This window comes from Taeniopygia guttata, chromosome Z (assembly GCF_048771995.1).
Source record: "Taeniopygia guttata chromosome Z, bTaeGut7.mat, whole genome shotgun sequence".
Classification (NCBI taxonomy): domain Eukaryota; kingdom Metazoa; phylum Chordata; class Aves; order Passeriformes; family Estrildidae; genus Taeniopygia; species Taeniopygia guttata.
The window spans coordinates 19150556-19176377 of record NC_133063.1 but is presented as its reverse complement, the minus strand read 5'-3'; the positions used below and the strand labels follow the sequence as shown (position 1 = coordinate 19176377).

The 25822-nt window shown below is 36.3% G+C and overlaps 1 protein-coding gene across 3 annotated transcripts in view; it reads right to left on the bottom strand.

Moving 5' to 3' along the window:
- Positions 1 to 25822, bottom strand: part of LOC121468114 (uncharacterized) — a 299333-nt gene that overhangs the window by 144574 nt on the left and 128937 nt on the right. Inside the window, exon 11 of one of the 3 annotated variants that reach the window (XR_012052918.1) lies at positions 4001 to 4461. The exons of the other annotated variants lie outside the window; for them this stretch is intronic. The gene's annotated coding sequence lies outside the window, so the exon portion shown is untranslated. Of the gene's footprint in view, positions 1 to 4000; positions 4462 to 25822 lie in introns of those variants that run through there. 3 annotated transcript variants of the gene reach the window in all.

Here is a 25822-nt window from a genome sequence, read left to right as displayed (position 1 = left end):
CTATGCTAAACTCAACATATACTTATATTTGACCCTTAGATCTACATAAATCATAAGCAATCCTCCCACAAACTGGGCATTAAAATGACTTTGACAGCACATATCCACATTTCCTCCCTAACGATAATAATGCAGAGTCTCTAAGTATCAGCAGACTAGGATTCAATCTCTAAGATAAGTAGTTTTAGTACTATTACAAATATCAAACCTCATCCTTCATTTTCCATTTACACCAGAAAACAGTTGTCTTATGTTTTCAGTTCCTGTGGTGTTTTGTCAGTCAAACACAAAGTCTCCTTCTCTGATGTTCAACAATACATAGCTTTCAAATTAAAATATATGAGCTTTCAAATATACCTGCTTCCTACACAGGTATTGTTCATATCCTCCTGACAGGATATTAGATCCCTCATTTACTTATTTATCCTGATAAATAATATTTATCCCTCCATTACTTATTTATCCACTGTCTTTGAGAGTGGACAGGTAATCATCAAACATGTAGTTCAACAACACCCAAACATCCTGGCAGAAAAGCACAGTTCTTGTTTGTATGGGTAATGTCACCAAAAGAGCTGACTTCTCCAGAAAAGGCTGAAAGGAAGAGTAAAATAGCAAGGTGGTGGCAAAGACCACAGGTGCAGGACCCCTAGAAGCAATCCAAACACAGGACCTAACAAAATATGCTTTTGATGTATATACAGAATAGTATTTGCAAAACTTCAACTGCAGACACTGTCCTCTAATCAGAAGTTTATATTAAAGATAAGCTTTGCATATCATGCCTGATTTTTATCTATCTTTTACTGACACATGTGGAGAATTGACAGGCCTGGAAGAAGAGAAGTCTCTCTGAGACAATACAAGTAGGTTAAAACTATTAAAAACTCTATGCATATATATATGTGTGTGCGTGTGTCTATACACATATATATAGAAACACACACACGCATCTATACTGCATCTAGATATGATAGAATCCTTTCTGAGAATGCCAAACTTGCATTTGGAGGAAGTTCAATAAGGACATTCAGGGACTCTTCGTTTTAGTGTATCAAGCTTAATGCAAGCAAAATTTCAGTCATTTCATCAAAATCATTTAAGGCTTACCTGCTGACTACTTCATGGTTCTCTCCAGTGAGCTCACATTTTACCAAAATAAGACTGTCGTACACGTGCATCAGTTTGTCCATCTCCTCAAAGATAGTAGTTTGGTTATTTCTTCACTGTAGTTGTAGTTTTACTCTAGGTAAGGCTGTCTAGGCTGTGCAGTTTCTGCTTTAGTTCTTTCTTGAGTGGCTGAATAATTATTTCATGTTGTCATGTTTGCTAATATGAGCCTTTTATTGCTCAAAAGCTCTAAAAGCTTTGAATGTTCTCCTCTGCATTACCTGTGCCATGACATTTAAAGGGATTTTGTTTGTGATTTATTATCAACTAATACAAAGCAGAAAAATCCTCTGGTGGACTGTTTAATGTATTATCTTAGCCTTAAATCTATATCCTATAATCAGCAGGCCAATGTCCTCAGTGGCTCCTGCACATATCTCCATCCTGTTTCTGGGCAAGCAAGAGTCAGCTTGGAGATTCTGCCTCAGAACAAGCAGGCCCTCCCTCCAAACAAGTCACAAAAAATCAAATTAATGGAGTTCCAGTTTCCAAGCTGGAGCTAAGCAAGAGTGGACTGAGAGCTGACAAACTTGTGAGCAATTGTGTTGAACTAGCCAAACTTGTCAACAAGATACATAAACAGGCCAAAAAGAATCAAGGACAGGACAGCATCTGAAATCCTCTGTTACATTTTAGGGGGCTGAAAAACAGAGCAGCTATCCCTCTTCTCAATTCAAAAAATTGCAGTGTCCTCTTACTTCTAGCTCTTTTTTTTTTTTTTTTTTCTTGTTATTATGTTTTGGGGTTTTGTTTGCTTGTTTGTTTGTTCTGGTTTTTGTTTGGTTTGTTTCTTAGCTGCAGTAATTGCAGTGAGTGACCACACTTGGGTTTTATTCCTTTTGCAGTCATAAAAGATTCCTGGGAGGTGAGGTTAGGGTCTTGTATTTAAAGATCATTTATGCACCAGAGTAGATGCTGAGAAATATAGTAATTTTTGGTTTATGCAGAACTTTGGAGCACTTCACTGACAAAAACAACAACAATAAGAAGTGCTGTTGAAAGTGGGAAAAGTGTTGAAAATAGCACTTTCTATGTCTGAGGTGCCTACATCTGCTGTACATCATATCCTCAAACCCTGTTCCCAGCTGCTGGAGTTGGCAAGACAAGAATAATTTGGGAAATAAAAAAGGCAAGAAGTAAGGCAAGGTCTGAATCTCTCCACTTCAAGGGAAACGATGCTCATCATATAATAATAAATCAACTTTACCAATAATATACTTTCCCACGGAGGAAATACTAAGCTTTCTCAAAAAGAAACATTTTTTTGGTAAAATTCTGCTAGGTTAAATACATCTCTGTAGCAAAGTACATCAATACTTTGTATTCCTCACAGTATTTTAATTTAAAAAGGAGTTGCTGTGCAAAATAATGTCCTTGTCTGTCCCTTCCTCATACAAACCTCAAATCAAATTTAATAAAGCTAGTTTGATACAATGCCAGCCTACACTTGGTTTACCCTTGATCAACTTTAATAGGGTCAAAAATATTTTCGCTTTGGCAGTGTACGCATTAATCATTTTTCCAGAGGATTTAGAAAATTGGAAGAGACAAGGCCAAGCAAAATTTTAAATTAATTGGGCCTACCCCAGCATTCAGGGGGTCACCTTGTGTATGCTGTCCCACATTTTCCAGGTCACAAAGTTCCAGTGTATCCTAAGCTGCCATGAGGAGAGATCTGTACTGGGGGCATACAAAGGTGAAAGAATTTCTCTCAGAAAGTGCAATTTTCCTAAAGGCAACAACAATGACTCCAGTTTCCAAACTGTCACCAGACTGCAACCACTTAAATAATGCATATTCGACTGATGCCTGTACTTGGTGCATTTTCTGATCAAGTAGTCAGGAAAATTTGCAAACATGCTGTCATTTACTATAAATCTGCTGCCTGCTTGGTGCTACAGAGTAATTAATTTTAGTACCGCTCAGAATTCTTAATTTCAACTAGGAAATCTACCTTCACAGTCATTGCTTTGTTTTCACCTTCCCTTCTGGTTTTTTTTGGTTGATTGGTTGGTTGATTTTTAGTTGTTTTTTGTTTTGTTTTGTTTTGTTTTGTTTTGTTTTGTTTTGCTGTTTTGTGTTGTTTTGTTGTTATTGCTTTGCTTGTTCCCTAATACTCTTGCTAGTGGTTTGAACATCAAAACACTATTCTTACAAGGGAAAGACTGTTTGTGGCAATGCTAGTATGCTATTCCAGTGTGGCACCAGTAACTGCTTCAACATTTCTGATTGTTGTCTGCAATAATGCCCTCTCAGTATCTGGCTGACTGACTAGATACAGATGTCTATGCTAAAGGAGGGAAGCAAGTGAAAGATTTCTTTACAGATGTAATTAATTTTTTGACATATAAAAGACCTTACTGTGTGACAAGGACTGTGTATACCTTTTAGTTCACAGTTTTATTTTGAGGAACAGAGTGTCACAAACTATGTGCTGAAAACAACTTCAGACGAGGAAGTTATGTTAACTGGTTTATCATCAGTTAAACATTCTTAATATTTAACCCATAGCATTAATAGGGGTTTTGGCACAAGAAAAAAAGAAATATATCTTGCAGATTTGCAAACCTTGAAGTTATGAGGAGACTGGAATGGAAATATCTGTAATTATTGATTAAAATTCTGCAGATACAAGGCATATTGCTCTTGAAGAGGTTTACCCTCAGTTGCAAGGTGGACTAGGAGCTGAAACAGTAATTATTTAAGGCATTCAATCTTGGTCCAATCTGAGTCATGGCCACTGTGACCAGAAAAATTGTGTAGCTGCATTTTCAGGGAAATGATCCATTCCAGTCAGGGACTTGAAATAATCATACTGTACACCTTGCAGTCTAATATGACATGTAAATTTCTTTATTTCCATTCTATAATAGTATTAAACAATAATGTTCAACAAGAAGATTACATAATAAAAACTGAAGAAACTTACATTAAGTTTAAAAAACTGTAAATATGAGTCACAAAGAGATTAAAGTATTTCAGATTGTTTGTGGCTATCTTCATCTAAACAATACTGGTAGTTTTCTGTGGATGGTTCTGTCTCCAATTGTTCCCAAGCCTTTTTAGGATGGCCCAAAATAAAGGTGATTGTTGTTTTGTAACTGTTATAACCATTTGATATCAAGCTGATTGTTGTCCTGTCAAATGACTCAGTTTTAATATTAATGAAACCAACTGCTGGTGAATAGCATAGTACCATCACTAAGCATTAAAAGCAAAAAAAAGGAGGAACTGGAATCTGATGAAGCTTGTTTCCAATGGGCACACACCAGAAAATGATAGATTAGGGTCCTGTAGGGAGCAACAGCATACAAACACCTATTAGAAAAAAAGTTAAAAAGAGGATTCTACATGTGAGGAGAGAGTTCCACAATAACACAGCATAAAATTAGTACCTATTCTTTCTCACCAGTTACATGCATGAATTAAATCACATATTTAACCATGTTAAATTTAACAATGTGCTTACATTAAAATGTGTATCTGATGCATCTGTCGTGTATCAGTGTGATGTCCAGGTCTTTTTTCCCCAACTGTTATATTGGAGCCTCACACTGACTTTACAGATTTTTAAGAAACATCCAAAAATATACCCATCAATATCAACAACCTACTTGATAGAATGTATGTGGGACACTTGAAAATAGAAATTGGCAGAAAGCTCTAATCATATCTATTTCATAGACTATTAAAACAACACACTGATGAAAACTGTCATGCAACTGGGATCTTCTCTTTAATACTGCAATTTTTTTTTTTAACAAAATAGAAGCTTAAACTTTAAAAGGGCAGATCATGCTTGTGAGAAATAATGCAGACTCTATGATGCTGAGCAAGGAACAAAATAACATGCAGGCCTGTTAATTAATCATTATAAAGTACTGAATTGCAGCATTAGATGAGCAGTGGTTTTGGTGTCATAAAATATTATGGGATTATGTCTCATGTAGAGATGAGATACTGTGATTTAAATGTACACAGGTAGAATAAATATAAATAAACATCTCAACATGCTTGTTCCCAAGTGATGCTATTAGTGGTGTACAACATTACTTATGTTACTTCCTTTATTAATGGAAAACATTTTAATTTATTTTAGGACATTTTTCTTAAGAGCAGCACTTTGTTTCTCATCATTATATTTTGACAGCCAACTGAATTCTTGTTCACAAGTATAGGATTTGTTTAGCTCCAGGCATCTGTGTTTGGATTATGAGAATGCTGATTGGTTCACTGCCAGGGGCACAAAAAGGTCAAACTGTCCTTTTTTACAGGCTCTTTTTTTCCTTTCCCCCCACCCATTTTTCCTTTTTTTTTTTCCTTGCCTGAGAATTTGGCTCATTAATCAGAGTTAAAAGAAAGGGGAAAAGGCAGTCACTTGAAATCATTTGATTCTTTTTCAAGGGGTATTTTAAAAAGCAGAACTCAATGTTAGTGTTAGAGGTTGAGTAGATGTTTGTATGGATCATACTGACATAGTTCTGACAGGTGACCTGAAACCTTTCAAACTGACATCTGTCACAGAGACAGACAGAGGTTTTTAGCCTCAGAGCCTGTTTTCATGACATTTCATTTTTCATCAGATTTTGAGAGAAGGGGGGAAAAAAGAAGATGAACTTGAAAAAATCTTGCCAGGGGCAGAAAATGAGATCAGGTTTTGTGCAGCTGTCTAAGTCACCTTTAAAGGTTAGAGGTCCAGGCAAAGTGAAGAAAAAGGTCTCATTTTGATGTTATTAGCTAAAAGGACAGATTACTTCTTTAAGTCTATTTCTACAGTTACATAGCTGGTATAGGACATTCTAGAGGTGTAGGTAGTTTGGGTTAGCCATTGTAAGTCCTGATTTTCAGCATTTACTTGCTCTTGCACTGCACTGAAACTTAGGGAACCAATTTAACTCCTATAAACATTTAAGCTGAAGACTTCAAATCTCTATCATTAGGAAAATATCACATGATAAAATATTCAAATAGTTGTTAGGAAACAGTGACTTCTACTTTAAACTAAAATGGATGAACATACAGGCATCTGCAACACAGGCACCATAAAGAGAGTATATTTTGAATTTAAACTTTACTGAATGCAGCCATGAGACAGATTGAATTAGCTAGAATTTTTCTCTCCTTGCATTTCCCAATGGTCACCATTGCTCTTCTCCTTTGGAAGAGGAAGCTCATCCCATCACAAATCCCAGCTTTTTTCAAACCTACCATTGTAGGAAATACAGATTGAAATTACTGCCTTGACCAGCCTTCCTCTAGCACACTGGGATGGGAGAAGTAAAAAAGATCAGCCTTTGGTATGTGCAAACACATCTGAGATTAATTGCCAGCTACCTTTCATAAAGATATTCACTCAGATTCACTAAGCTCATCATAATCCTGAAATCCTGAAACAGTACTAGGCACTGAAAAGGAGACAATAAAATTAACGTCAGGCTACAAGTGAGCAGCCAGTGGTGGTCCAGTTCTACCAGAGATTTAGCAGCTGGGCCACTGAAGTGAAGCAGAAAACCTACAATATCTATTTCATTTTGTGGTTGTAAAGTAAAAACGAGCTGAACATTTCCCAGCACACCTGTAACACTGGTGGAAGCAGTGGCAGGAAGACTGAAGATCCAGGCTGTTGTCCCTGCTTTCCTTTCTCTTGACAAGGGAGGAAGGAAACTAGAACTAACATTAATTGTACCTCAGCTGATCTGGAAAGACATCTTCAGTACATTATTACCGCCAGCCATTTACTCTTGCTGAAGCTATGCAGGCTGCAGCAACAACATCTTGCCCAGAACTGGTTAGGTTTTTGCTACAGTCTTGAGATTTCAGGGTGCATTTCCAAAAAATATTAATTTGTGTTTGAGAAGAAGGCTGGATGATGTTTTTCTTATGTGTTCAATTCTACTGAAGTTTAAGAAACTGCATGAACTGAAATTGTTTGTTCATTAGTGCCATTTTTTGGCAAACAGGATTTAGGAGTAAATATCAAAACCAGTATTTTCATGCACTATTAATTTCAGAAGACACTTCTTCACTTCTGAGGAACCTGCTGGTGTCTCCATTACTTTGAACTGCCAAGAAATCTTGAGAATAGCTCAAGAGTTATGCCATCATTAAATATACAACCTCAACATAATCACAAATTGGACAAAGAATCCCAACCCAATAAACACTTTTCTGCATGTACCCTATCACCCTGACATTAGTTCATTTCTCTCCTAAACATTGCTTACCATACTTGCTTTGTTGCTGTTTATCATAGTAAATAAATTACAAGCACTTATTTAAGACTGTCAATGGTACTCATAGTCACCAGTTGAATAAATATTCTCCTGGTACACCTCAAAATATAGCAGTTTAGATTACAGAAGTTTGACAAATAACATAAAAGCACAAGGTGTGGGGTTTTTTTCCTGTGAAAAATAAATTAGTTGTGAATCTGAATTGATCTTTCAAGGAACTCCTTCCTTAAAAAAAAAAAAAAGGTGGGCAACTGCTGTCTAGTTAGCATAATATTCTTCATTTAAATATATTCAACCTTATAAAAATAATATTAATATTAGTTTTCTGCCTCACCAGATCCTTGGACTTTCTTTTTTCTGCTCTTTAAATGTCTGGCCTAGTCTGATTAAATGTGGATTCACAAATCTTTTTTCTCTATTTTGTGTTTAAAGTATTAGTAGATATTGCAGGGATACAGCTAGTAAAACTCTTCCTTAGCCAACTCAATACTAGAGAACATTAGACTTTATTCTATTTGTATACACTAAACAACAAATTAATTCAGACACTATACTAGGCTATGTCTGCACACATAATAAGCCTGTGAAGGGAGGCATAGAAGAGATTCAGAAGACCTGCATCTCCAGAGTGTCGAGGTTGAACTCCTTATGTATTTTCACAGCTGTTTCATAAGTGCTGTATCTTCAAAATCATCCCTGAGGAGGTAATCCTTAGACAGGTAAGTCTACTGCTACCAGGGACAGAACCTGTGTCGAGCACAAGTTAATGGTATTGCAGAAAACTGTCCAAGATTAATATAACCTCAATGAATACTGTTAGTATCTGTGCAGGAGTACAGATCTGTAAGAAAATCTTCTCTCTTACACTTGCTGGACAAGAAGAATTCAGACTCAGCTGTGTAGAAGATACTGAATGGCTCTGCAAAATACGTAAAGCACAAGAATTATAAGGCAGGAAACGTAGTCCATATGGAAAGATGGAGAAGATTGAAAAAATTAGATAGTATTTTTGTGAAAAAAAGTGTGCCTCTGGTTTTATTTTGGCTGTGGTTGTGCAGTTGCGAATGTCTCAAGAGAAATCACTCTTGAGGTTAAGAAAAATATCAGTGGAAAAAGCAGTTGGAGTTTGGATGTAAAAAGCTACAATTCTGAAAGTATTGGTTATTTTTTTCCACAGGAGAGGAGGATACTAATCTTAGAAGTCCAAGCTGATTATACAGAGACTTTGAGTAGCAGCAAAAAAAGTTAAGCCCATCAAAAAGGAATGAACTAAATGCTAGGAGAATAAAGAAGGAGTCATAAGTAGTTTAGAAAATCACCATCTGGTATTTCCAGTGCAAAAGAATCTCTGTCATTTTTAGCAAATTAAGTAGAAAAGGGGGCATGGGTATGGTATTTAATGCAGTATAATATATTTGGATCACTATTAGTTATTGCTTTAGTTCAGAAATTTAAAAAAAAGGAAAAAAGTATTCAGAACAAAACTGGTGCTAGACATGAAATACACAAGAGTACTGTAGTTATGCATGTTGCTTTCCATTCCTCTAGAGGGTATTGTACCCTTATTGTATTGACTTTGAAAAGGCATAGATTGTTTCAGCTCCTACTGAGATTAGTTTAAAAATCTGAGGATTGAACATCTCTGAAAAAGCAGATGTTTTTACTGGAGATGAAGAGCTCTTTTCACCATCATAAAGCATTCAAATCATGATCTCACACACAGCATTCAGGAAATTTCTCCTCCCACCTTTTTATTGTATTTTCCCCATATGAAAATGTGGTGAAGGAAATCTGCCCTTGTCCTGTTTTGGTGATTCTTTATATGGTAACAGGAATTCAGGATTATTAAAACATCTTTATGTGGTAACAGGAATCAGAACTGTCAAGAATAAGATAGTTAATGACAAGATAGGTGTTAACATTCACTTAACATCTATGTCCACCCATAGACTTCAAAATTTAGAAGACAGATAGATAGGAAAAAGGGATATATAAGACGTACTCTTCATGTTAGAGAAACAAGCATGGTTAAACTTTGCTTTATTAGCTTTTTCATGTAATTTGCACATTGATGATAAACATGGGAACTAGAGATTCATAATGAACCTCAGTTTCTCATCTTTCTGAGGAAACATCCTCTGTCTGATGTGGTTTAATACCTTTGTCTCTTCTTGCTTTAGATTTTGTTTTTGGTGCATAGCACATTAGAGGAAATTTTTAGAGAAGATCTGAATATGACCAAAAAATATGAGCAGAATATGTCCATTCCAAAATTCTAATTTCATGGTTTAATAGACAACTTTAAAGTTTGACTTTATAGTTGATTTTTCTCAATATTCACTGGAGAATCTTGCTTTTCTGAATATCAAGGCCCTCAGATAAAGGTTGAATACAAATTTTCCTAGAATTATTCACTTTTGCCTAAAGCCTGAGACCAATAATTAATAAAAATTTATGAAAACTCAAACTTCCAAATTATATGAGTTCACTCAAAATAAATTTTCTACAATAAATATATTTCCAGATCTTATTTGTAGATGGGCCATAGTTCATAAATTCCAAATATAAAATAGATATTACATTAATTTTTTGGTTGCTAAGTCATGACAAATATGCGGTTATTTCTAAAAATTACACTAGGCAACAGGAAAATAATTCCCTTGGTTTCCTGGCTTTTGTTTACTTCTAATTCTCTTGTTTACAAAGGTTTACTATTTTCCATGAACATTTGCCTTAGCCTAAGCAGGAATAGACCTTCTCAAAAATAATTTTTTGTGTCATCAGTGACAGTGCAGTATTTCAAGAGAAGTTTCCACAGTTCATAATATTATTATATTCAGTATATTATGTATCATTTATAGGACAAATTCACATTTTCAAGGGCTTACAATGACAATGGAAGAACTACACTACTTCTGTACCTGTAAGATTTTTAAGCCAACTGATTATTATTCTGTTCATTAATAGAAAAATGCAGCATTCACTACCTGAACTTTACTAGAAGGAAAAACTTTTGCAGCCTTGTTAATTTTTGGATAAAATCTTGAAGATAGGCTATCCAAACATGATCCTGAAGAAATAAAGTAAAATAGCAAGGTCGGTATAAAGTTAAAATGCAGAGTCTCTTGACACAAAATTCAAATTAAGATCTACATTGGAAACCTCTTAAATTAAGCTAAGTCCTTGTCAGCTCTCATACCCTGAGTGTGATATTTACCTATTGGTCTTCACAGACAACTACTCCACTATAGCATATACATTTCATATGTTTGCATGCCGAACACATTGATTTAATCAGGATTTAGTTCAGTTATGGTGACCAAGAGTCTTTACCAAATATTTCTTATGCTGATCAGGGGATTTACATCAATTCTGGATCTTATTTCCTAAAAAGACTGGGAGTTTGAGACTTCCTTCTGCTCCCTGCCTGAGATAGGAAGCAGACTAATATAGATAACACTTCCTCAAAAAAAAAAAAAATACTTCTTTCTGAAAAAAAATATCTTGAGATCCCACAATGACAACCAAAAGGTCAAATAAATAATATGGGGGTATGTATATATAATAAAAATTGACCTTTCTTACAGAAATTATCTCTCTTACAGAAAACATTTCCTTTTACATTTTATCAAACATCTGTAGACCTCTGCATGCTGTTTCTGTCACACAGGTGTGTTAATACAGATGGAATTTTATCATAAGCAGAGAGGACATTAAATGCAACAGGAATAGATCTGAGTTACCTTTTAACAGGACCTAAATTAATAAGCAACTTAAAAAGAGAAGCCTTTTGCAGATTTCTTTTAAATCTGTTGGGCAAGGTGTTGCTGATATGGTGCAGAGGCTGAAAATTCTCTGAGCTAATGTTTTTGAATATAGGCAGGAGTATCAATGAGCTAATAATTATGAGATGTGTGGGTTCATCTATTGTTATTCAGGGCTCCAAATAGTGAGGCTTAAAAGAAGATGGGAAATTAACACCTCCACTAATGTGCAATTGTCACCCATTAGCCACCACAGTTTTTGTTTGCCAGGAAGAATCGGTGAGTTTTTCCTATTATTATTTTGTTTTGGGATCTTTTCTGAAAATGTGTGCCATAAAGGAGGATGAAAAAGTCCTTAGAGAAGTTGTTGTGATCTCTCACAGGTTGTGCAATCTCTCAAATACAGATCAGACACAATGGAGACTAAGAAGTTTTGACACATTCTTCATCTATAATGCATATTAAAGCAAGAGGAGGCCTGTACCTCATTGTCACCTTCCTCATGAAAATAATACTAATGCCTCAATGGTAGACTTCAAAGTGCAACAATGACATTAAAATACAGCAGGTGCAGGCAAAAAAAAAAAAAAAAAAGTGCTTATGGCCTCATTTATAAATAGAATATATAATACAGTAATGAACAAATGACAAATTAAGACTATTGCACTCAAGCAACGGTGAAAGACAGTATCAAGGCTTTGGAATTGCAACAAATGTTTTAGTTCCCTGGACACTTAGATAATGAGATAGAATCAATATATCCACATTAAAATTTTTAGTTTAAAAAGGATATATAAATAGCAGAAATAAAGATATCTATCTTACAGGAGAGCCTCCATAAAATTTCCTACCTTGGCTAACTGTTTCAACTGCTGCAGGGTGAAGCAGGTATGTTGCAGATTTTATTTGCATTTCTCACAATCTTGCATAAAATTCTTGCTTACCAGCTATGATTTAATGTGGAAATGTTACGATAACATTCATTGTTAAGGAGAGAAGTTTTAGCTGGATACTGATTGTGGTTTTAGGACATATGAGTCTATACATGGCTTCAGATAAAAAAGGTTGAAGGAAAGAATCAAATTAACTACAGTAATTTGATCTAAAAATTACTAACTAAAATAAAACCCCATTTTAATTAACTCTCCATACATAATTTCTTCCTTTTTTCTCCTTTTTTTCCTTCATTCATCTGTTTACTAGGAAATATCCTGAGTGTCATAAAATATTTCTCTATATGATGATGCCTTTCAAGTACTGAAAATCTGTTTCAGGGTGTGTATTCATGGCTCTATTTTATTTTACTTTTGTGAAGTCAATATTATAACTCTTAAGAAAAGTTAATTATGATATTGTTTTCTACTCAATATTTAGTATAAAAAGTTTTCACTTTCACCATTGTGTGATATAAGTTCAGTGCAGCATGAGCTAACATCTGGAGTGGTAGAAATGAGTGAAATATGTTCCCCAGTTTTCTGGAAAAAACTAATTTTTAAAATACAGAAGTAACAAAAGGAAAAAACATGATACAAGGACCCACTCATAACACTGATAAATTCAAAACTAGTAGCAAGATTATAGGACTAAAACACTTTGATGGGGAAACATGAACGGTGGGCTTGTGGAAGAAATCTAAACTAGGACCTCTTGGATGAATAGAGGTCCCAACTTATTTATATATCAGATAACAGAGATTAAGACTATTGGCTATGGTTTTGGGGCCAAAAAGTCAGAAAAAAGAACTGATTACTTAAAATGTAAAGCTTGTTTGTGCCCACCTACCTTCAGCATGAAAACCTCTAATCTAAAAATTGTAAATTATGAACTATCCTCATTCTCCGCTGCATGTTTTCTGTTGTTTCACATGTAAAGCACACAGAGCACATATCAATAATACAGCCAATTGTATTTGTTATCATCCTCCACTTTTTCCACAAGACAGTTACAGCATCAGAGCTCTCATATGCCAGGCATTGTACAGGCAGATAGAAAGCAACTGGATATGTCCCTAAAAACTGTCAACTTTGTTTGTTGTCTTTAAACTGTAAAGCATCACATACCACTACTTTAGCCTAAAGGGAAGGAGGAGAAGACAGCACAGCCTTATTATTTCTGATTTTTGTTTGGCTTGTCTTTTCATGTAAATACCAGTATCTTGTGAATAAATAGCTTCTTTGCATTTAGTTTCTTTTCTCTAGGTATTCATTGGGTATTAATAAGCTGCTTGTTAATCCTATCTTTAAATGTTTTATTATAGCTTGTATATGTTTGTGTTTAGAAAAGTTGGTGAATTATTTTAATAAGATAGTTACAAATAAAAAATTCAAAGCAAAAGACATCTAAGTTTCTAGACTGCACTTCTGTCAATTAGCAGTACTTTGTTGATCTAGAACAACCAAAACGAAAGCATTCTCTTGGACACTTTCAAGAGGATGATAAAGCCTTAACTCTTTCTAAGTGTGTGATATTTTCTGTCTCTTAACTAGGATTTGCAAGATCTGTTTTCCAGGTCTGCATATTTTAAAGGCACGCAGCAGAGCTCCTATGTTTGGTGAGAGTTGACAGGCAGATTGACTCAAAAGTTTGCAGGAATTTGTTGACCCTGCAATAATCCAGAGTTTGAATGAAGAGTTCAAAGTGATGATGCCAGCTGGAATAAGAATGACCATAGAAATGGAAGAAATGCTGAAGATAGTCTGGGCTAGTAACCTTGCAAAATGCACTAAATATTATTTAAAAGGATAAAGGGAGAAAATAATGGAAAACATCTCACAAGAAATTTGAGAAGTTCTAACTCTTCCTACCTTTCTGTCCTCCTCTCCTTTTCAGTTTAGGAAAAAATAATGTGCCTAGGGAGAATGCCTTGGCATTTGTGTGGCTAAATAAGAAAATAGTGGGTCACAGAGACACAAAGGCAGTTTTCTAAAATTTGTGAACATTTATGCAGCCTTTATTTATCATGTATTTTAAGCTATGAACTTTCATCCACACATAATTTGAAATGGTATTTGAGATGAGGTTGGAAGCATATAATTTCTGACACAATTTAACTCCTTTAAAGCAGTAAAAGTCTTATGTAAGTAGTAGTCCCTATGAGTTCCTAGTGGAGGGAAGAAAGGGAGAAGGAAAATACACACAACCAATTGACTCCATTGGACATGAAAAAAATCTTGAAAATGAAAGCCATAGAAATTTCCCAATATAGTCCACTGAGCATGTATTTATTTATGTAACATACTGACAAATATATTCTTGTGCAATTAAATTGAATTTGTGAGCAGCTACACCATCTGACAGAGTTGACCTATAATTCAGCATGTGGCTGGTATGATGTAAGTTCTCCTTGTGCATTTGTTTGTTTATTTATGTTTCAGAAGAATTTGTCAGCAAGATTTATTTAGAAGGAATAAAAGACTACCAAAAAAATTTTCTGGTGGGGATTTGACAACACAATTTACTTACCTTGTTGCTTTCAGACCTTCTGTTTCAGCACTTGCTTACTAATTGAGAGACTAAACTGTTTATCTTCAATTAAAAAAAAAATAAAGTAGTTTAAAAAAGGTATTGCATAATGTGTGATCTTCTGTTTTCTGAACTCAAAGAATCATTATTATTTTACCAAGTTAAGGCCATATTTCATTTGTTGGTTCTTTTGAACATGATATATTTATCCAAATAGGATTGTGCCTGCCCAAACTAGAACCAATAATGAACCTTTAGATCCAATAATTCCCAAGTAGGCCTTAAAAAAAAACAGCTCTATAATCTATACAGAGAAAGAATGAAGCATATGTGTGATTCCAAATTTGTTTGTATGCCAGATGAAAGATTTGCTTTTATTCACTGAGTTTTTTTTAGACAAGGCAGGATGATCTTTGAACTAAGTTGATTTTTTTATAAAATTAATCAGAAAAAGCCCTAGCGTTTGCTGTGTTGAGATAGCACAGGAAAAGTGTGGGATGGAGGCTTTAGGAGGGCTAAAACACCACATAAAACAATCTAGTTTTTATTCCCATACTTTATGTTGTAAAAGCAAAATAGAGGAAAGACATTTAGCTGTGTGCCCAGCTCTCTTCAACTGCTCATTCCACCCAAAATTAAGGCAACATCAAAGTCCCAGTCCAGCTGCACTAGTTGCTGACTACTTTAAAACAATTTCCAAAATGAAACCAATGTAATTTGCACAATTGACTTCAGAGGATCATAAATGATTTATCGCAGATTTTTTAAGCACGGTTCCAACCATCACCTTTACTGAGGCTTCTAAATGCGGGTTTTCAGAGCACTGAATAGACAGACCCTTAAGTATCTGCTGCTTTTGCTCTTTCACTTGCTCTTTGGCATACAGCAAAAAATTACCAATCCATACCCTCACAGATATCTCTGCTCAGAGGTGAAAGTCACAGATGTCTAACCTCAACTTTAGTGAAGTGTGATATAAACCTCAGTCCACTATGCATAAGAATTTCTTAACATTCCAGCAGGTTTTCTCACCAGCAATTTAATAACAGCATTTTTGCTAATTCAGTATCTTTATATCCTGAATTTAAATGTGAAAGGCTAATTTCTTCCTTTTTCTCATATCCATTACTGAAATTTGTTAGAGCCATTGGCTAAAAAACCTGTACAATTTAAGGCTGAATTTTGCTTTCTTCTGTGGACCATGTGCTATTCTAGACTATACTATGAAGCCTTGCTATTTTCAAAGAGCTGTACTGATGTAAAAAGAGGGTCTCAGTTCTGATACTTCTAGGCAATATAGCAAATCCTTACCTTCAATCATCATGCTTAGGTACATTCTACATATCTAATCAAGATGACCTATGGATGACAGGTTTCAATGCTTCTACATTGCCTGGGTGATCAGTAATAAATAACTCATTTGCAGAGCAAAACCACCTCTCCTGGAAGATTTGATTGTTCGTTCTCAAAACAGCATGTAGATACTTTAATACCTGTGTAACGCCTCCATGTAACATCATGTTACTTCTTTTTCTCCTTTCTGTTCACCAGGCAGAAAAGAGAATACCACAGTGAAAACTCCTACCAGGGTTTTCATCCTGAACATTTAAGCATCTCTGGAGCTAGGTATCTTTGAGATTTATATATGGCCCAAATGTGTTTACAGACTTGGAAGCCTTTAGTGATTTGCGGAATGTTACTTGTGGGTGCAAGGCTACTCTGGAGATTTTTTTCAGATTAGGAGCATACAGAGGAATAGTATGTGCAAGCTACAGCATAAAATGGTTTTTAATTATTTCAACTGCTGTGAACACATCCAATTTTCTAAAGCAGTACTTATGGAAATATATGTCATTGGTCAATTGACCATCATTACATCAGAACAAACCAAAACACATGCAAGGCTTTTCCAGGGAATTTGAGAGAAAGAGTTGAATTGTCAAAGAGGTGAACTCAGGCAATTAATCAGGCACCTAGACCAACAGTCCTTTGGTTTTCATCCATAGAAACCAAGCCGATCTCTGGTACTACTTCCTTTCCTCTAAGGTCATCTCCCAAACGGTTTTTCTCCATATAGAACTAAAATGTTTCACAATTAAGTCATCTCTACAGGAAATCAGGTATTTTGGCAATGTCTCATGTTTTCACATTTTCTTGAGGCTCTGAACAGAAAATCTGGATCTGTTCTTAAATTTCTGTGTATGTGTTAAGGAAGGCTGCATATATTGCAAAAGTTACTTGTTAAATGCATTTTTAAATACATTCTTACTGTGCATCATAAATACACTAAAACTCCTACTATATAAATTTAAACCTCAAGATTATATAAGCAACCAGCTGGATACACTATATCCTCAACTAATAGTATGCTTGAAAGCTATGTATGCTAATGAAGAGGTTATATATTGTTTCAGCAGAAGGCAAAGTTATTTAACTGTTTAACTTCTGGGGTACCAGCATAAAGCAATAAAAAGAATCAATTTTTTTAAAAAAAAATTGTATGCTTCTAATGGTTATTTGTGACCCTTCCACTGCTTTTACAGAAAACAGAAAGAGAAGTTTTAAATCCTTGTTTCGACCATGCAGTTTTGGAGGGTGTGGGGGGAGGGGGACAGGTCAATTAATAGTCAATGCAGTCTTCTTACATGTAGCACCTGCAAGTAGTCTATTTCAGAGTGCCAAGTCAGACAGACCCCATTCCTCATCAAATGCACCAAAAACTGACATCAGTGAAGAAGAGGAGCTGTAGAAATTGAGATTCTATTTTTCTCTAGTTTTTATAGTACCTCATGATAAAAAGTCTAAATTCACGATTCACCAGTTATGTTCTGAGGGTAAAGCACATTTTTAATTTCCCACTCTTTACTAAGTTTGGCTTTTTCAGGTGGAAGGTATTATAACATATACCTCTGAAACATATATTTTCTTTTTTGGTATTTGCTTTTGGGATGGCAGAGGTGGTTTTTTTTGATCATTTTGTTTTGAGTTTTTTTGCTTTCTTCCCTATCTAGTTTTTTGACATCATGCTTACTAACTCAAAAGTAAAGTCAGACAGTTTGACTGATGCAGGGATTCAGAGATCCTGGCCTCTACCTCTGCACGTAGCTGCAGTAAGTTCAGTGCTGTGATTCACTCATGGCTCAATTTCTTTCAAGGTATTGATCTGAAATGACACATCACTCTCAGCTGAGCCATTAGTTTCAATTTTTTGACCAAGACGGAAGTATTTTTCAGCATTGAAATAATTAATATGTAATTATAGTATTGTGTTAAGAGATTGTGATGTTATGAAGGTGGCTTTATGATCACCAAAGAAATAGAACAAAAACTGTCAGTGATGTGAAAAATAATAAGCTCTTTGATTTAAAATTATATCTGTAAGTATTATAACTGTTATTGTTGTTGTTTTTGTTGTTTTTGTTATTGTTGTTGTTGTTGTTGTTGTACTGGGGAATCAAAGCCAGCAACATCTGAAATGACAGAGATGTCTGTATTTGATATTAAACCAGTGCCTTCTGCTTGAGTTGAATATCACATAAAGGATATCTCTTACAGCCACCACAGAATGAAAATGGCTGTGAAATAACACCTGTATTTTGTCGTCAGTGATAAGAGTGTTTTTCCATCCATAGATCTCAAAAATGAAGAAAACATCCTAGACAAAAGAGAATTCTTTTACCTGGCCCTTTGGGTTTCATCCAGAAAGTCAGCTGTCAGCCAATCAAATCGCAGGTTTGACAGTTGTAAAAATCAAGTCAATCTCCATACTACAGTCTCACCATTCCCAACTAGAGAATGCACCTTAGCACAAAGAAAGAAGTACCACATCAGAGAAATTAAGGGCTTTGCTCTATTTTAAGTTTGCCTGGTCACAGGCTGTCAGGTTGGAAGCCCTACCTCATTAGTTCTGAAAGCGTGGGCTGTTGTGAATTTTGAACTTTCCTTTGAAAATAACAGCATAGTCAGTAACTGCAGTGTTTGGGGTGTAAGAAGCTTTAAAGGTAATTGACACCTTGTACAGGAATCCTTTCCACAGCACAGATCTGTAGTGTGGTGGTGGACTACAGCTGGCCTGTAGGCCTCAAAGTATAAATAATCACAAATTTATTACAGAAATATGTGATCAATTACATAATTACCTTACATATATAATTCGACTGGTAAGAGCAGGCGAGGCTGTTTGGGACTCAGGTTCCTCTTGGCTGGCTGACCAGGAAGTAACTGACACAGCCAGTGAGGAATAACCTCATGGGCTCCTTAGGTATATAAGGTATATAAGTGCTCAATAAAGACAGCTGCTGCTGCATGAACCCAGTGTGTCTTGTCACTGGTCTGTCTCAGAAACTGTGGCACTGTAGAAACAGCAGAATGGTAAGTATGCAGCAGCATTAGCAGGACCTCAGCTGCAAAGGAATCCAGCAAACAAATTCCATCTAAGGAGTCGAGATCAAGCTAGACTAAAATACACTTTTTTTTTTTTATCAGTTCTTAGTTCTGATTAGGTTTATATAATAAATAAGTGTTTCCAGTTACACTTTCCTGGAAAAACAGCTTAAACACACACCTGTTGAGCTCAACAGGTATCAAAGTGGTAAATTGAAGTGTTGCAGTTGGAGTGCACATGTATAGCAATGCAGAGCAAGGGACCTGCCAAACATATTCATCTGAACCAAACCTATGTGGAAAGTTCATCATGGCACAGGGCAAGCCAATGGTCTGCATGCAGCAGCAGCACACTGAGTTTTTATCTGTGTATACACATCTGCTCTCTGCATGCATAGTAATAATTTATCCAGAACATCCAGAGATCCTATATCCAAAAATGTTTGTAGCAATGTCCAGTTTAGCAGCATTGCAAATGGCCAAAGGTTTTCCCACAAACGGAGAGCTAGCAATGATTTTTAAGTGGAGCTGAACATAGCACACATAAAGATATACACATATCTTTTTCTCAATCCACCAAATTATACTGAACATATGGCGTAACTTTAAAAGGCAGATTTTTTTAAAAAAAACACACACAAAATAATTCTAACATTAACTTACTATTGAAAAATAGTATTATTTCAGTGTAAGTGCTGTAAATATTGATTATAATGAAGGTATGCAATGATAAAACTAACCAGGCATCATTTTCCCTGTTGCACTTCTACTTTCTTTTTTACATAATACATTTAGAAAACTTTTCTCCTTAATTTCTAACATTACATTTTTAATTAAAAAAAAGAGAAAGGCTTGGTATTTGTTTTTGATTAGTCATATCCATAACAAATCTTGCTAGTACTTCTGGATACAGTCTTACCTCAGACCATTGATTCTGTCAGACTGAAGGGTCACTGAAATCTGATTTTCAAAATGTTATCTTTTCTTGCCACATTATTCTGCCATTTTTATGACTGTCCCAAAAACACTAGGAAAAACTTTTAAAATCCAGATTATCAACGAACAAAACTGAAAAAATTGCCAAGCTACTTTCTTTCTTTGGAGTTCCAAACTCAGAAATATCAGTCTGTACATTAACAGGATGACTATATTGAATTTATAACTGCTAGTATTTTGAATTCATTGCTACTAAGCCCAGGTATAGTGTTATTTCTATGGTTTTCCCCCCCTCCACGCAGCCCCCCGAATGAATCCGACTAGCTCAGAGATATGGGGCTGTGAGGGGAGGAAATAGCAGGAGAGGGAGAAGTATTCCGAAGAGGCTCCTTACCCAGGGTGTTGGAACAGCTCTCTTTATTCTGTGGTGTCCATGGAGAGCGGGGCAAAAGCAAAAGAGCAGGAAGTTTCAGGGGTCTATATAGGTTTTGGACAGGGTGGGCTCTCCTGGCTCCCCGCCAACCCCACTGGGGCAGGAGGGAGGATCCAGGGCTTATCTTGATCAGAGCCACAGAGGCCCTAGGAAAGGGGGGACAAAAGGGGTGTCCAGGAGCTCACCATAACAGTATAGCACCTTGACTATCTCCAACTTAATGAAGAACTGTAACCTAAAGCTTGTTGGGCTTGCAAGAAACTGAGAGAATTCAGAATAAAAACGCAGAAGGCTCCCTTACATTATAATACAGCAATGTGTTTTCTGTCTCAAAAGAACTCAGACTAAATTGTCATTTATTTTGAGGGAATGTCATCTGGAAACCTTCTTCCCCTAAATGGTGACTTTCTGGAAGGTCCTTCCTTCAGAAGTGATTTCTGGAAAATTTCTTGATCAATAAAATCTTGCAATGATGGCTTTGTTATTGCTTTGGCACAATACATTAACAACACAGCAAGCTCTGCCAAACTCTGAGTATTCTTTTAGGTGGATTATGTTCTTGTTTACATATCCAGCAGCACCTGGGACGTGTCCACGGTGGTGCCTGAACAATGTCCCCAGTGGGGGTGCCCATTAGGGTATACTAATGGAGGGTATGTTATTTACTTTGTTTAAATTGAAGAAGAATGCTCAGACGTCCTCAGATCCTGGAGTGTTGGAACCCTGCATTTTCTGAATCCTGTTTGGGGTTGTTTAATGGGCATGTTTGGATTGCTCAAAAAAATTGCAGTGCAAAAGATTGTTCTAGGAAGCCACTCTGAAGTATTTCATGCCGTCTGTATACATGTGAACAAGTGTGCTGTTATTTACACTGTACTCCTAAATAAGGATTATGTAGGTGGGTAAAAGTAGTAAAAGTTTGTATCCTATTCTTGTTAACTAGGCATGTGTCTTCTCTTTGTTTTACTTCTGCTTACTTTTGGAAGAAGTCAGACTTAATGCAGATGTGTGTGTACATTTTCTTCCTGAACCTTGCCAGTTCCTTCATCAGCATACGGACAGAAAATACCTAACTGAAACATACATGGGGTTATTTTCTTCATGCATGTAATTTCTACTTAAAGAATTTAGGTAAGTTGTTAAAAGAAGGACAATCAAATCAATAACTCTACTGCAGAAGTAAGACCATTATTGTGTCTATAAATTGTTACTGCCTTCCTGTCTCTGCTCCTTACAGTTTTCTCCTGTTGAAAATCTGTTACAGTGAAATTCATTATGTAGGAGGCTGAAAATTAATAAGCCATGGCTACGATTTAGAAACAGTGCCGCTAAAATGAAGAATTCCCTAGGCAAATGCAGGGATTTTGTATCCTCCAGTAGGTGTTCAAATGTATTAAGATTGTTCTTCCTTTTCAAGTATCTGAGTCTGGCTCTTGCATACTCATGATAAACTTAGATGATGAAGTTGTTTACGTGATACAGTGAATTACTCCCAAGGTATAGACTTACTCCCTTCCCAGCAAAACAATGACATAACATTGCAGTGTTTTTAAGATGTTCATCAACACTTCTGTCAGCAGCAGACTTATGATGAAATCCTTGATATGGTGAAGTGCAGATCTCCCACAGACCAGCTGATTCACTTTTCTCCCCTTCTCCCCTCAGCAATCATTAAACCTTGGTTCAAAAACACTTTGTCATCTCAGCTACTCTATCCAACTACATCTAGACCAAATTATTATGAAGGCTTCTTCCTTTCTTGTCTATACAACTCTCACAAACAAACAAAAAAAAAAAAAGGTGGTTTTTTTTAATTTATTGTCCTGATAAATGAACTTTTTTCTTATAAAATACTGTATATGTGCCAAGACTGTTCTAGTCTAAAAAGTTATTTACATGAAGCTGGAGTCTGGTCTGTTCAACTGTCCTCCTCCATGAGAGAGATAACATCATGTCAGAGAAGCACTGGGCTTCAAATACAGTTTCAGAAAGACCAGCAACACTGGTCACATGAGACTGGTGAATGATAAGAGTCTGTGGCACCATGGGCGTGTGTGACAGTGCCCAAACTGTGGGAAGTCAGAAGGTGAGAATAATGCAGGCTCATGCTTATAGGCATTCTTTGCAAAGGAGTAAGATTCACCTCAAAAAGGTTCAAATGCTGTTCACTGTCCTTTCCAAACAACACCAGAAATACTTTCAAGCACCATTTGCTGATTATGGATCTCTTGCTCTTTACATGCATTCCTTGATGTGTTCCATACTGTGTTCAGCATTACAAAATTTGCATTATCTTTGGGCCTGTGGGGTGGCTCTTCCTGGAAATTTGGCATATTTCAGCCCTTTGCTGCTCAGAGCTTTGGTTTCAGCAGAGGTTATTTGAGTGACTTGCCCATAGGACATTCTTGCCTTGCCAATTCTTCAGCTACATAAGAGCTGCTGTACAATTATTCCCTCAGGTAGTGGTTACAGCTCATTTGTCAGTCTGAATTTAAACACCAGTTTTACAAAGGATCTTTCAGTATTTATGCTGTGCCTCATTGAAGGACGAGCCACCAGTTAATCTGTATCAAAGGATAGACCATTATGAAACCTAGCTACCAGACAACAGATGTCTTGTTGAACGGATGTTAAGCCTTTCTCATTGACTATAATCCCACTCACCAGGACTGACTAAAAGCTACTAATCATGTGTCTCCTATGGCATCTGAGAGGAACTGGGCTTCTTCTGCCCCTGGGCAGGCTGATAAACAGTTCTCTGAACAGGATGTCTAAGGACTGATGGTTCAGGGTGACATCAAAAAGTCTGTGACCTTTGCAGGGTTCCACCATGGCCAGGAGTAAGGATCACTGATATGTCTGGCTGCAATAGTGTAAGATATGGTGATTATCAATGGGCTTGTTTTAGAATAGAAGTTTTCTTGGAAATCCCTTAGGATTCTTCTGACGTTTCATAAGCTCAAGTTCTCATAGGCAGGAAAAACTTATGGAAGACAAGGTAATTTAAATATTAACTGCTAAGGCTGTGATTCTTGATAGTAGAAAGTAAATAGTTTGCTTTATATCTCCTTGCTTGCCTCAGTAACCACACAAATACAAGGAAACCTTCTAAGAGTGTGTAGTATTTGGGGAGATGCCATTTTACTAGTTTGCATTGCTCAGCTAAACTCAGGCTTTAGTACTCAACATCTCAGCTGCTTCTTCTGATTGCAAAGGTAACCTCATTCAAAAATCTACCCATCAAATATTTTACTTTTTATGGTCTTACGCAGTAGCAACTGTATTATGTACCACGCCTTATGAAGCCCTAGCCAGGCAACACAAGTCACTGTTCAGAATCATTGCTCCTGTCACAATTTCAGCCTGAAGCATGGATGCCAAAAAATACTGTGATCTTCTATGCAAACAGATGTGCACAAAAAAGAATGTACACCAAAAAAAAAAAAAAAAAAAAATCTCTTTTCCCAGAATCTGGACCCAAGAAATTTTCATAGATTTAAGTTCCTAGTTATTATGGCCTCAGACCCCTTTTTGCCCTGCTCACTTTCTCTGTCCTTAAAAAAGGCAAAAGAGACCATTCATCCAGCACTGACTCACCACTACTAAGTACTATAATTCACTGAAAACTCTGTCAAGCATCAGTATTAAAAAAAAAAATTAGTCCAGCTTAAAGAATATGAGCTAACATATTCATTGCAGAAATTGGGCTTTAACAAAAGATAGCTTTGGTTGTCCTTTATTTGGACAGTGCTTTTGCCTCTGGTATTTCTAGGTAGTCCTCAAAGTGATGGAAGATGTATGAGTTGAGAGGGTGACATGCATTTTCAGGAGGCAACTGGTGCTCACAAAAGTAATGCATGCTAACCACAAACGTGCTCACCCTGCTGCCCTGCCAGCTGGAAAAAAAAGGTGTTAGGCAGCAGCTGTCAGGCTGGAAAGGAAAAGGTAGTTCTTAGGCTGGGAGAAAAAAAAATGTTAATAAAAACACAGCAGAAAAACCAACTCTTCCAGCATTCCTGACTCACTTCTTTGAAACTCTTCACCATTTTGGGCTTTATAAGATTGAGGGCAACTTATTATTCAGCCACTTCCCATGTGAACTGAACCCAAAAAAACGGATAAAAAGATTAATACATTTCTTATAATATTGCCCGGAATCCTTCTGGTCAGGCTCAGCTGGGGACGGATGCAGTAATATCCCTGATGTCAGGGGGGAGGGAAGGCTGAACCATTTAGGTGGTGCTAATTTGAGTGAGGCAGCCCACTGTGCACTCCAGTATATCTGCTCATCTCAGCTGAGAGGCTGTTAGCAGTTGAGTTTGCACATCGAAGCCCAGATTTTGACAGGTTCCCTCTACTGCAAATATTAGTAGTTAAGCATCTAACTACTCAATTGCATGTATAATTCAGGTAAGTACATGTATAATTCAGGGAGTTTGCTATCCAAGAGACTCTAATTTTTGTTCCCTGTGGTGTTCATGAGTGCAAAATTGTGGATGATTTTTTAATTATTATTTTATTTTTGTGCTGGAAAATGTGCTACGAGGAAACAACATTGGGATGAAGCCCATCTGAAAGTCTATTCCCCATTGTGTCAGGATACAAATGTAGATTTTAATGTATTGCTCTGTTTTCAGACCTTGGAGCCTGATTCACTACTGCATTACACCAATATTAAATCAATCACGTTCTGCTGATACACAACTGGATTAACCCAGAGGTGAATGAAGCTTATTGTTTGCAAGTGCCACTTGCTGACTATCTATTAAGAAAAAAATATCCTTAGCCCCATGAGGAAATCTGAAAATATTAATGGCTAAAATGTGAATAAGAAACTAGACCATATGTCTTGGTCCCTTTGTTTTTACAGTACAAAATTCCCAGTATATGATGAAGAATATATACAAGTCTGAGCAAAGTCATAATTTAGCATAATATAAAACAAGACATTTAATGCTGGAGGAAAAAAATGAGAACAGTAGAATTACCAAACTATGTGGGCAATTTACCTGTGCTCAAATTGCATTTTCTCCCTTCAATGTTATTTGGAAAAGGGTCTTGCCCTCTATGTTAGAGGCTTTTGCATTAGAGGAAACTAGGTTATGTCTTCCACTGTAGGAGATAAAAATTATGAGCCGGAGTGCGCTTTAGCCAGTCACTCTGAAAAATGTTAGCCCAAGGGTGTAATAATTAGAATTTGTTTTGTCAGATGACTACATTTTAAGCACCTGCTGAAATCAGATGTTGAGATCCCACAGGTGGGAGTGGATGACTCCTATTTAGACAGGTGTGTCCTCCCACGAAGAGCAACCCTCAGGGCTGAAGGCTCAGCATACTCATCATTATATCCTCCATACATTTCAGAAAGGACTACAAACAGCATCATTTCTCTGTTTAGCATTTACATAAAGATGAAAGGGCTCTAATTGATGACAAGAACT